We start from the raw sequence: 13,333 nt of genomic DNA on the forward strand, positions 1-13,333 counted from the left end.
GACATTTGCCTTTAAAAGGAAGCCTGGAATTTGCACACTGTACCTTGACTTAGGGGTCAGGTGATTATTTTGTGGTTCCTAGACAGACAATGACTAACCTCATGACTGTACATGTGTCTGGAAAGTAGTTAAAACGTAAATGCCCTTCTCACATGTTGATGATCACCCTTTCCGTTTCAACAGATTTTTAGATTTGCTGGCCGCATGAAGAATGGATTTCAAATAAAGGCATTCAGGAGGCTATTCATAGCTGGAATGTTTATGGGATATCATTAATTCCCCATTTTGTGTTGATTATACCTACGGACAGAGAAATGTATCAATACTGTTGTCACATGACTGAAACTGGCTGGAATGGCCAATATTTTATTAGGCCGCAAGGACAGGCCAGGAAAGGTCTGTCTTGATACAATGACCAGAGGCAAGCCATCTTTCACCCCACACAAGGGAGGACTCTGCTTAAAACGTCACACTAGGCACAGTATTGAGGGTTATTTGTTTTACCAGCAAGATTATAGTTCTTCACTGCAGGAGCTCAACCAACTGTGACTGAAAAGCAAGAAGCTTGCTGTTGATTGGAGTGACTCAGTGTGAACTCATCGCCAGAAACCTCCAACCTTCATTTTTCTCCAATGCATCATGAGAGAAACCTTCAGGCCTGCAATGTTTCAACTACCGCTTGAGGATTGAATAGAAATAAGGTAATTAGCTACACGCTACATCGTTAAAAATCCTTTTTTTAGGGCAGCACGGTGGCACAGTGAGTAGCACTGCTGCCTCACGGCGCCGCGGTCCCAGGTTCGATCCCGGCCCTGGGTTACTGTCTGTGTGGAGTTTGTACATTCTCCCCGTGTTTGCGGGAATTTCGCCCCCATAACCCAAAGATGTGCAGGGTAGGTGGATTGACCATGCTAAATTGCCCCTTAATTGGAAAAATGAATTGGGTACTCTAAATTTCTGAGGGAAAAAAATCATTTTTTCTTGCGTGTGTGAGGAGTGGGTGTTTCTTACGATTACATGTCACTTGTTTTGAAAAATAATTGTTTATCTTTTTCTTTCATTTAAACCGACAAGAAAGTCCATTTCGTATCTGTTCTTTAATGTCACAGCGCACCATCTTTTAAAAAAATATTATTTTTGAGAATTTTAATTTATGAAAAACAAACATATATCAAACATATAACCCGAGTACTCAATTGTATCTACCAAAATAACAGATATAAATAAAATACATCCTGGTACTGAACATACAAGAAATGTGATTAGAATGTACACTTGTGATAGCCATAGTAACAATGTGATCAGTTTTCACAGTTGTGACAGATAGGGTAAAAACCTTAGCCTTAGGGTGCCCAGTTGGAAAGTGAGAGGCAACCCCCCCCCCCCCCCCCCCCCCCCCCCCGGTCACTCACCCCCTCCCCCCTTAGCTGCTGGTCACGAACAGGTCTTGGATGATGCTGGTGAACTGCTTCCATATACAGCAGTGGGGCCCTTCTTCCGAGCCCCTGATGGCAAATTTTATGTTTTCAAGCCTCAGGAATTTCACAAGATCAGACAGCCAGTCTGCGGCCTGAGGTGCCGATCTCCATCCGAGCAGGAGTCTCTGCCAGGCAATAAGGGAGGCGAAGGCCAGGGCTTCGGCTCTCCTCCCCACAAAGAGTTCTGGCTGCTCCAACACACCGAACACCAGCACTAAAGGGCATGGCTGCACCCTCACGCTCACGACTTTGGACATGGCCTCGAAAAGGGTGATGCAGAACCAGCTCAGCTTGGGTCAGGACCAAAACATCTAGAAATGGTTGGCTGGACTCCCCCCCATTCGCCCTTGTCTGCCACCCCTCCCAGAAAAACCCACTCATGTGAGTCCTGGTCAGGTGCACTCTGTGCACCACTTCTAGCTGCCTTAGGTTCAGCCCTGCGCATGAGGAGGTGGTGTTCACCTGATGCAATACTTCGCTCTGGAGTCCTCAATGCCTTGTACCTCCTCACATTTTAATCTTGTCCCATCTAGTGGGACCCTTACCTCCTCTAACAGCCATCCATATGTGTCTGTGCATTTACCGTCCCCTAGTTTGTCCTGGGCTAACACGGTGTGTCTGGATAGCTGGGGAACGTTGCGACCTTCTTGAAGAGGAGGTCTCGTAATTGCAGGTACCAGAGCTCGTTCCCTTTCATGAGCTCGAGCTCTCCGTTAGTTCCCCCAATGTTGTTACTCTACTATGTATGCAGAGATCCCTTACTGTCCCTTTGTCCATTCACCAGGTTTTGTAAGTGGCATCTGTTTTTGTCAGAATGAATGTATGGTTTCTGTAGATGGGAGCTACAACAGATATGTCTCTGAGTTTGAAGTGATATTTGAGCTGGTTCCAGGTTCTTCGTGTAGCTATGGTCACCGGACTCACCGAATACTTGGCTGGGGGGAATGGAAGTTGGATGGTTGCCAGTGCCCTCAGGGGTATTCCAATGGAGGCCTCCTCCATCCATATCCATTCTGCCTCTGGTTCCCCCAGCCACCCCCGCACCCTTTCCACATTTGCTGCCCAGTGGTAGAATAGGAGGTTTGGCGGTGCTCGGTCTCCCTTCCTCCACCATCCCTGTAGGACAATTTTGCGGATGCTGAGATTCTTTCCAGCGCACACGAAAGCCACAATTAGCTTGTCCACCATGATGATGAAGGACTTGGGGATGAAATCGGGAGCGATTTGATTATGAAGAAACCTTGGCAGCACATCCATTTTTATCGTCTGCTCTCTTCCTGCAAAGAAAAGCGGGTGAGAGTTCCACCTCCGCAAGTCCCCTCCATCTCCTCCACCAGGTTGGACAGATTATGGAGCCACGCACAGTCATGGACTATCTGGATCCCCAGGTACCTGAACTTGGTGTGGGCCAGTTTGAACGGCAGCATTCCTAGCTCTGCTCCTCTCCCTTGGGGGTTCACTGGGAAGATTTTGCTCTTGCTCAGCTTTAGTCTGTATCCCAAGAAAGCTCCAAACTCCCTTAGGAGTTCCATAATCTTGCCCATGACCTAGAGAAGCAGGTCATCTATATAGGGTGAAACTCTGTGCTCCCTGTCTCTCCTTTGAATGCCTCTCCACCTTTTCACTGATCAGCAATGGCCAGTGGCTTAATTGCCCGAGCAAACAGCAGTGGCGACAGTGGGCACCCTGCCTCGTGCCTCTGTGCAGTTGGAAATCGTCAGATTTGGTGGTGTTCTTCCACACATCCACCGTGGGAGTGCTGTACAGCAATTTCACCCATGAGGTGAACCTGGCCCAAATCCGAACCTTTCCAGTACCTCAATAAGGTACTTCCATTCTACTCATTCGAAGGCCTTCTCTGCAAGCAGGGAGATGATCACTTCTGGTTCTCCTCCCGAGTGGGGTCATAACCACGTTCATCGGGCATCTGATGTTCGCTGTCAGATTTCTGCCCTTGACAAACCTGGTCTGATCTTTCGCAATTACTTCTGGCAAGCAATTCTCCAGTTGCCTCGTCAGAGCCTCCGCCAGGACTTTGCCGTCAGTGTTCAGGAGTGAGATGGGTCTGTATGATCCACACTCCATATGGTCATTGTCTTACTTAGAGATCAATGCAAATGAGGCCTGTGCCAGCGTGGGTGGCAAAGACCCCCTCGACAGCGAGTCATTAAACAATTATAGACCAATAAGCCTAACATTGGTAGTGGGGAATATGCTTGAATCCATTATCAAGGACTTCATAGTGGAACATTTAGAAAGCAGTGGCAGGGCCAGTCAGAGTCAGCATGGTTTCATGAAGGGAAATCATGCTTGACAAATCTGTTGGAATTCTTTGAAGAGGTAACCAGTATAGTCAACAAGGGGGAACCAGTCGATGTGGTATATTTTGACTTTCAGAAAGTGTTTGACAAAGTCCCGCAGAAGAGATTATTGTGCAAAATTAAAGCGCATGGGATTGGGGGAAATGTATTCAAGTGGATAGAAAACTGGTTGGCAGAGAGGAAACAAAGAGTAGGGATTAATGGGTCCTTTTTAAATAGGCAGGCAGTAACCAGTGGGATACCGCAGGGATTGGTGCTGGGACCCCAGCTATTCACAATATATATTAATGATTTGGATGAGGGAACAAAATGTAACATCTCAAAGTTTGCAGATGACACCAAATTAGGTGGGAGGGTGAATTGTGATGAGGGTGCAGGGATCTGACAGCAAGATCTGGACAGGTTGGGCGAGTGGGCAAACCAATGGCAGATGCAGTATAATTTGGATAAGTATGAGGTTATTCATTTTGGAAGCAAAAACAGGAAGGCAGGTTACTACCTGAATGATTGTAAATTGGGAGAGCGGAGTGTGCAGCGGGACCTGGGTGTCCTTGTGCACCATTCGCTGAAGGTAAGCATGCAGGTGCAGCAGGCAGTAAAGAAGGCTCATGGTATGTTGGCCTTCATTGCAAGAGGTTTCGAGTATAGAAGCTGAGATGTGTTGCTACAATTACACAGGGCATTGGTGAGGCCACACTTGGAGTATTGAGTGCAGTTTTGGTCTCCTTCTCTGAGGAAGGATGTTTTTGCTCTCGAAGAAGTGCAGCGAAGGTTTACCAGACTGATTCCAGGGATGGTGGGACTGTCATATGAGGAGAGATTTACTAGGTTGGGATTGTTCTCGCTGGAATTCAGAAGAATGAGGGGGGAATCTCATCGAGATTAACAGGACTAGAAAGGGTAGATGCAGGGAAGATGTTACCAATGTTGGCTGTGTCCAGAACCAGGGGTCACAGCCTGAGGATTCAGGGTAAACCATTTCAGATAGAGATGAGGAGACATTTCTTCACACAAAGAGTGGTGAGCCTGTGGAATTCATTACCATAGGAAGTAGTTGATGCTAAAATTTTGTATATATTCTAGAGGTGGCTGGATATAGCACTTGGGAAGAATGGGATCAAAGGCTATGAGGAGAAAGCAGGATGAGTTGGATGATTAACCATGAATGTGATGAATGGCGGAGCAGGCTCGAAGGGCCAAAAGGCCTCCTCCTGCTCCTATCTTCTATGTATCTATGTATCTTCCATAGGTGCGGGCCAATGCTGCCGCAAACATTTTGTAAAAGTCCAACAAGAACCCGTCCTGTCCCAGTGCCTTCCCTGATTGTATGGAATTCTTGGATTCCATGATCTCCTCCAGATCCAGCGGTACTTCCAGTCCCTGTCTCTTTCCTCCCCCACAGCCTGAATACCCAGCCCATCCAAGAACTGCTTCACCTTCGAGTCCCCCTCTATGGGGGGGCACTGGGCCCAGCCCGTCTTCAACCTCACAGCCACATAGTGTGGTGCATGGTCTGAGATTACTATTGCGGAGTATTGCACCCCTACTATCCCTGGAAGCACCAACTTTCCCACTAAGAAGAAGTCTATACAGGAATAAGACATGGGAGAAGAAGGGAACTCCTTCTCCCTCGGGTGGTTGAACCTCTCAGGTCCTCCTCCATTCCATCTGCTCCATGAAGGTGGTTAGTTCCCTCGCCATTCCTGACTTAGCCCCCAATCTGGGGCTGCACCTCCCTGCCTTTGGGTCCTGTACGCAGTTAAAGTCTCCCTCCATGATCAGTCAGTGGGCGTCAAGGTTGGGGATCTCTGCCATGGTTTTTTTAATGAACTCGGCGGCATTCCAGTTAGGGTGAATATGTTGACTGATACCACGGGGGGGGGGGCCTTCCAGGATGCCTGGGAAAGTCACCGTGTTTATCACTGTAAAGGCTAGCCTTTTGTTAAATAGTATGGCCACCCCCTTTGCCCTTGTGTCGAAGATTGCCTGGTATGCCTATCCCACCCAGTCTTTCCTTACACGTAACTGGTCCTTCTCACTTAAGTGGGTCTCTTGAAGAGAGACTATGTCGCCCCTCAGGCTTTTTAGATGGACAAAGACACTGGGATCATTTCACTGGTCCATTCAGTCCCCTCACTTTCTAGGTGACTATCCTGATAAGGGTCTTCTGGGCCTCTCCTTCTCTGGTGTCAGCCATACTTACCTTGTGGATGTACCTGGGCTTGCAATGCCTGGGCTCACATTTATTCGTGGGTCATTCAAGATGGCCGCCTCCACCATCCTCGTTCCAACCTACTCCACATGGGACCTGTGTAACCAGCATTCAACTCTTACCCCCCTCCCCTCCCTGCCTTCCCTCCCCCTGCCCGTGCATTTTCCCCTTTCCTTTCTCGCTCTCCCACTCCCTCCTTGCCTGCCCACCTCCCTCTTGCCTGCTGCTTTTTCCTTGCCCATAGTGGCCTACTCCCCGCACTACCCAGCCAGGCGCTCCTTCCCTATCTGGAGGTCCGTTGCCCCCCCCCCCCCCCCCCCCCCCCTCCATTTTTACAACCATACACCAGCTTGCCCGCTAGTGTGGTGACTCCCCCCTGGAATCCCAATCGATTCCCGGTTGGGTCACTGTCTGTGTGGAGTCTGCACGTCCTCCCCCTGTGTGCGTGGGTTTCCTCCGGGTGCTCCGGTTTCCTCCCACAGTCCAAAGATGTGCGGGTTAGGTGGATTGGCCATGCTAAATTGCCCGTAGTGTCCTAATAAAAGTAAGGTTAAGGGGGGGGGGTTGTTGGGTTACGGGTATAGGGTGGATACGTGGGTTTGAGTAGGGTGATCATGGCTCGGCACAACATTGAGGGCCGAAGGGCCTGTTCTGTGCTGTACTGTTCTATGTTCTATGTTCTATAAAACTGAACTTTTGGTCCTGACCCATAAGGGTCCGTTCCCCCCCCCAGGTCCCTTGCCCTAGATGAACTGGTGGGCATACCTCCCCAAGTACAGTTACCCCTTCCCCCGTAGTTTGTGTAAGTCCGTACTCTTGTGTCTTCCTGCATTATTTCTTCCCAAGTACGTTCCTCTACACAAACCCATTCACTTCCTCTGGATATTAAAATAGTAATTGATTCATAGATATTTACAGCATAGAAACAGGCCCTTCGGCCCAGCTGGTCAATGCCTCCCAGTTTCTATCACAAAGCTAGTCCCACTTGCCTGCATTTGGCCCATATAGCTCTATACCCACCCTGCCCATGTAATTGTCTAACTACTTTTTAAAGGACAAAATTGTACCCGACTCTACCAGTGCCTCTGGCAGCCCGTTCCAGATGCTCACCACCCTCTGTGTGAAAAACATTCCCCTCTGGTCTCTTTTGTATCTCTTTCCTCGCACCTTAAGCCGAGGCGCTCCAGTTCTAGACTCCTCTACCTTTGGGAAACAACGTCTACTATCTACCTTATCGATGCACCACATTATTAGTGTTCTCTGTCAGTCAGCTTAACCCATAGTCTTGCCAGATATAGCATGCCAAATTGCACCTTATTTTTTAAAAGTGCAGCCTTGGCCCCGTTAAACTTTGTCTGGCATTTGGCAAGGTCGGCTCCTGTGTTCTGATATATACGGATGTTGTGTCCTTCCCACTTACATGACCATGTGTTTCTTGTCTACCTCAGGGCCCATTCCTTAACATGGTATTTGTGAAACTTCGCGATTATTGCCCGTGGTGGTTCCCCATAGCTTGTTTTTTGGTGGAGCGACCTGTGGGCCCCTCTATTTCTGGGGGTTTTGGCGAAACCCTCTTCCCAAACCAGTTTTCGAGCATTTTCGAGATAAATTCTGTTGGGTTCCTATCCTCTGCGCCCTCTGATAACCAATGACCCGAAGGTTCTTCTGGGTCGTCACCAACCTTGTTACCTCGGCCTCGAGCGAAGCCTTCTGCTAGTCCTGGTCAGTGGCCGCTTTCTCCAGGTCTCGAACCTCCAATGTCCGCTCCATCCTGTCCCTCACTCCCTTTGTGGGGGCGAGCCCGGTCTCTACTGCTGACTTCATTGCCGACATGAGATGTTCTTTTGCCACCTCTCTGTGCCTTTGGAGCTCTGTGGAGATAAACTCCATTTATTTCTCTGTTGACAACTGGGTCGCATTGGCCAACTTGCCTGGTCTGCCATGTTCAGGTTTGTGTCGCCACGTGGGTCCCCCTGTTCTGGGGTTGGGGGCTTTCTTCCTTTGCTTTTACTGGCCTTGCGGCCTGGCTGCTGGCTCGCCGGCATCTCAATCGGACGGGTTTGGTATGTTCACTTTTACGTATTTTTGGTGCCTGTTCGATGAGTTAAAGAGAGCCAACAAAAAGTTTCCAGGAGAGAGCCACATTTTGTGCAACTGCTCATGGCCACTACCGGAAGTCTAACACACTCTGTCTTAAAAATACATCTTGATGCGGTCAGTCAAGAGATGAAAAAAGGGGGCAATTATCCCACATCTCTTCCTGTTCATAACAAGTGGCCTTGACAGCCATTCAGTTGTATCAAAACAGAAAGCTGTGGATAGGCAATAAATGTGGGTCTCATCAACAACACACAAAAAATAATCAGCTTTAGCATGTTCCTTGTCTACCTCAGGGCCCATTCCTTACCATGGTATTTGAGGAACTTCGTGATTATTGCCCGTGGTGGTTCCCCGAGTTTGTTTTCTGGTGGGCCCCTCTATTTCTGGGGGTTTTGGCGAAGCCCTCTTCACGAACCAGTTTTCCGAGCATTTTCGAGATTAGCCCATGCCCCACTAAAATTATGGATGTGATATGGGATAACCCTGTGGAACATCAGGGACAAAATCTCCATATTTAAATATAACTACAAAGTCATGCAAAGGTTAATTAAACAAAAGCTTTACTTTCTCATGTAAAATATCAGCGGTTAGATCAATTCATCTCATTAGAAAAATGAACCTCTGTTTGTTTTGTCAGAAGTATACACCGGGTAGCACGGTGGCGCAGTGGTTCGCACTGGCTGCCTCAGGGCGCTGAGGTCCCAAGTTCGATCCCAGCTCTGGGTCACTGTCCGTGTGGAGTTTGCACATTCTCCCTGTGTTTGTGTGGGTTTCACCCCCACAACACAAAGATGTGTAGGCTAGGTGGATTGGTCACGCTAAATTGCCCCTTAATTGAAAAAAAAAATGAATTGGGTACTCTAAATTTAAAAAAAGAAAAAAAAAAGAAGTATACACAACACAAAACATGCTTCCATAAAATGGCTGAAGGAAGCCTGTGATACACCAAGCTGATCAATAATTTAAGTCAGGAAATTTTGGAAACCTTTGGCCCATTCAGTGTCTGAATCACTTTAATTTTATCAACATTTTAAAAAACTTCTTTGGAGGTGGTGGCTCGATTACTCACAGAGATTCTGCTAGTTTGCTGTGAAAGACTTTGTCCGCCACTAAAACATTGTAAATTTTACGCATCACAAAACTTCAGCATCAACACCCAATAATGATGGTCTTCACACCTAAATGGAATGATATTGATTGTCATAAGTACTTGATTTCATCACCTGATAAGGTGAAAAAGACAATTGGGTTGATCAGCTTTATCCAAACAGTAGAACAGTTAAAAGAACAAAGCCAGACTTTCGCAATCCATTTGAACGTTATATTTAAGTTATTTATTTAATAGGGACAAGCAGCATTCAAACTGATAAAAAAGGGATTTGTGTTTGGAAATGTTATTCTCTTAAACATTTTCATTTATCAGTTATTCATTTAATTAGGATTGACTGTACTTCTAAAAAAATCTATGTGCACACATGCAAAACGCATAATAAACAACCTCCTAGAGTTTTCAGAAAACAAAGACAAGTTAGCATTCTCTGGAATGTTTTTTTTCCCCCACAGAGGTATGGAGCACCATTGAATATTGGAGGCTAATGTAATGTAACTTTCGTTTCATATCGCCCCCACATTAGAAATGGAAACTTTTTCAAGTATGCTGTCAACTACAGGAAAATAAATAATCCTGCTTGGGACCATTCAGCCGTGTTTCCTGTTGTGAAGTAGGACCAAGGAGAAGCAATTATTTAGAAAAATATTTTCTTGACAGTTTCCCATCCTGGTCAATAGTCACTTCCCCTTAGTCTCCTTGTGGGTGGTCCCCATCATCTAGAGCGAACAAATCTATTAGTCCGCAGTGAGCCTAACAATACAATTCCAGGTAAATGCTTCATCACTAAAATGGCAGTCACATTGTTTTACTTTGATTTCCACCCTCTTGTAATAGCTTTATGCTGACTATAATGTCCTCCTTCATACAATAAAGCTGAAACAATTGCATCACATAATGGTGGAAAAGAATACAATGTTAGAAACGGAACACTATATTTCCAGGATATCTGCCACACACCTTAAATGAGGGCAAGATATGGTCATTTATACTGTTTTATTGATCCTCCAGCACGTGCAATAGCCATTCTGCACATTAGTCAGGTGAATTTCAACTGTTTTTATCAACTGTCGAATAGCCGAGGTAGAATAGATCACAGATATATATATATAGAATGTAAACATCCCCTCAAATAAAATCCTTGTAATTCTTCATATTTAGTCAGTTATAGCAAGTCCCAAAAGATCACTATGTGTGCAAGAGGTTGAGAGTAAAAAGACAGCAAGTGGACTAGTGCCAACTTCACAAGTGATCACTTTTACCATCTATGAGTTTTTTGGTGCAGAGGGATCTGGGTGTCCTAGTGTATGAATCGCAGGTACAGCAGGTAATAAGGAAAGCAACTGGAATTTTGGCCTTATAGCTAAAGGAATAAAGTATAAAAGTAGGGAAGTGGTGCTGCAAATGTACAAGATATTGGAGAGATTGGAACTGAAGTACTGTGTATAGTTTTGGTCCCCTTATTTGAGGAGGGATGTAGTTGCATTAGAGGCAGTTCAGTGAAGGGTTCACTAGATTGATTTCAGAGGGGTTTGTCTTATGAAGAAAGGTTGAGCAGTTTAGGCCTATACTCTCTGGAGTTTAGAAGAATGAGGGGAGATCTAATTGAGGTGTATGAAATGATAAAAAGTGTTGACAAAATAGACATAAAGGGCGCGATTCTCCGCTGCCCACGACGGGTCGGAGAATAGCGGGAGGGCCTTCCCGACAATTTTCACGGCCTCCCTCTATTCTCCCCACCCCCCCCCCCGACCGCCCCCTGACACGAATCGCTGCTCGCCGTTTTTTACGGCGAACAGCGATTCTCCGCAGGCCGATGGGCCGAATACCACGGAGTTTACGGCCGTTTTCACGGCCGCGATCACACCTGCTTTCAGCGTTCGTGAAAACGGCCGCAAAGTGCCCGTCCCCGACAACCATGGCACCGATTGGCACGGCCGCGCCAAGGGTGGCATGGCCCTGCGATCGGTGGGCACCGATCGCGGGCAGCGGGTCCGATACCCGCGCACTATTTGATCTTCCGTCGCTCCGCAGGATCAGTCCGCGGGGCGGCTGAGGGGCATGACGGTCCGCGAATGCGCGGGTTTGACGCGTCTGCGTGATGACGTCATCCGCACATGCGCGGGTTGGAGCCGTCCAACCCGCGCATGTGCGGCTGACGTCATCGTGCGCGTCAGCCGCCGTGACTCTTGGCGGGCGGAGTTAGCGGCGTTCGCTAACTCCGCGTCGCCGTGATTCCCCCGGCCCCGATACTAGCCCCGCCCGGGGGGGGGAGAATCGGGTCCCGGGACGGAGCTCCGAGGCTGGCGTGAAACACGACCAGTTTCACGCCAGCCTTCACGGCACGCTGGATTTGTGGAGAATCGCGCCCAGAGCATATGTTTTCTCTTGTGGGGAATCTAGAACGAGAGGTCATAGTTTTAGGCTAAGGAGCAGCAGAATTAAAGCAGAGACAAGGAGAAAATACTCTTTCAAAGGGTTGTGAATCTGTGGAATTCACTACCCCAGAGTGCGGTGGATGCTGGGACATTGAGTAAATTTAAGGAGGATTTAGACAGATTTTTAATTAGTAACGGGTCAAAGGGTTATGGAGAACATGCAGGAAAGTTGAGTGAGGCCAGGATGAGATCATCCATGACTGTTTTGACCAGCGGAGTAGGGCAGCAGGTTAGCACTGCTGCCTTATGGCACTGAGGACCCGGATTCGATCCAGGCCTCGGATCATTGTGAAGTCATCCCAATGCCCGGTGAAGTCATCCTCACCACAATCTCTATTCCCTAGGCCCCTGACTTAATTCCCTTTCCCATTTTAGACTAAATCAGATTGGATATCAAACCAAATACCTTACTTCGATGCACAGCAGGACTTAAAGTGCCATCTATTTAGCAACCAAGCTAATGACGAAGTTAACCACTCCATTTCCTCTCCAATTGCATTTTTCAGCCAATGCGACTGGAGGACGTGGGCTGGTGCTCAGGCAGAGGATGTCTGAGTACTCAACCTTTCTTCTAAGAGTTAAGACGAAAATAAATAAATAAAAACAATTTTGCAAACTAAGTAACATAACAAATGTCCTAGCTATTTAACTGATGCCTACGCTCGAAGGACCCGGGTTCGATCCTGGCCCCGAGTCACTATCCATGCGGAGTTTGCACATTCTCCCTGTGCCTGCGTGGGTTTCACTCCCACACCCAAAGATGGTGGGCGCGATTCTCCGCCCCCCACGACGGGTCGGAGAATAGCGGGAGGGCCTTCCCGACATTTTTCCCGCCCTCCCGCTATTCTCCCCCCCCCCCCTCGCCCAACTCCCGACACGAATCGCTGCCGCCGTTTTTTTACGGCCGGCAGCGATTCACAGCTGATAGATGGGCCGAAGTCCCAGCCCTTTACGCTGTTTTTACGAACGGCAAACACACCTGGTCTGGCCGTTCGTAAAAACGGGGGGAACAACCCGCTTTTTATAATCATGGCACCGATTGGCACGGCAGTACCACGGCCGTGCCAAGGGTGCCATGGGCCCGCGATCGGTGGGCACCGATCTATTTCTCCTTCCGCCGCCCCGCAGTATCCATTCGCGGGGCGGCTGAGGGGCATCCCGGCCCGCGCATGCGCGGGTTTCGCACAAATACGCGATGACGTCATCCGCGCATGCGCGGGTTGGAGTCTTCCAATCCGCGCATGCGCGGCTGACGTCATATGACGCGTCAGCCGGCGCTAACTCCGGCAAGCGGGCTTAACGAAATTAGTTAAGCCCGTGATGCCGGAGCTTGCGGCGTCGGGCTGCTAGCCCCGACCGGGGACCAGAATCGGTTCCCGGTCGGGAAGGGGCGCGCTGGCGTCAAACCCGCCCGGGTTTGACGCCAGCCTTACGATTTCTCCCGTTTTTGGAGAATCGCGCCCGGTGGATTGGTCACTCTAAATTGCCCCTTAATTGGAAAAAAATAATTGAGTACTCTAATTTTTTTTAAAAACAGCTATTCAACTGAGATAGAAATGTGTCAAGAAACTCATGTGAAAAGACATACAGTTCATAAGTAGTTTGTGGTGGATGTAATATTGCCCCAAGACATACTCTGAGGAATATGGAATCTAGATGCTTAAGATGTGGACAGA

Source organism: Scyliorhinus canicula, chromosome 9, assembly GCF_902713615.1.
Source record: "Scyliorhinus canicula chromosome 9, sScyCan1.1, whole genome shotgun sequence".
Taxonomy (NCBI): Eukaryota; Metazoa; Chordata; class Chondrichthyes; order Carcharhiniformes; family Scyliorhinidae; genus Scyliorhinus; species Scyliorhinus canicula.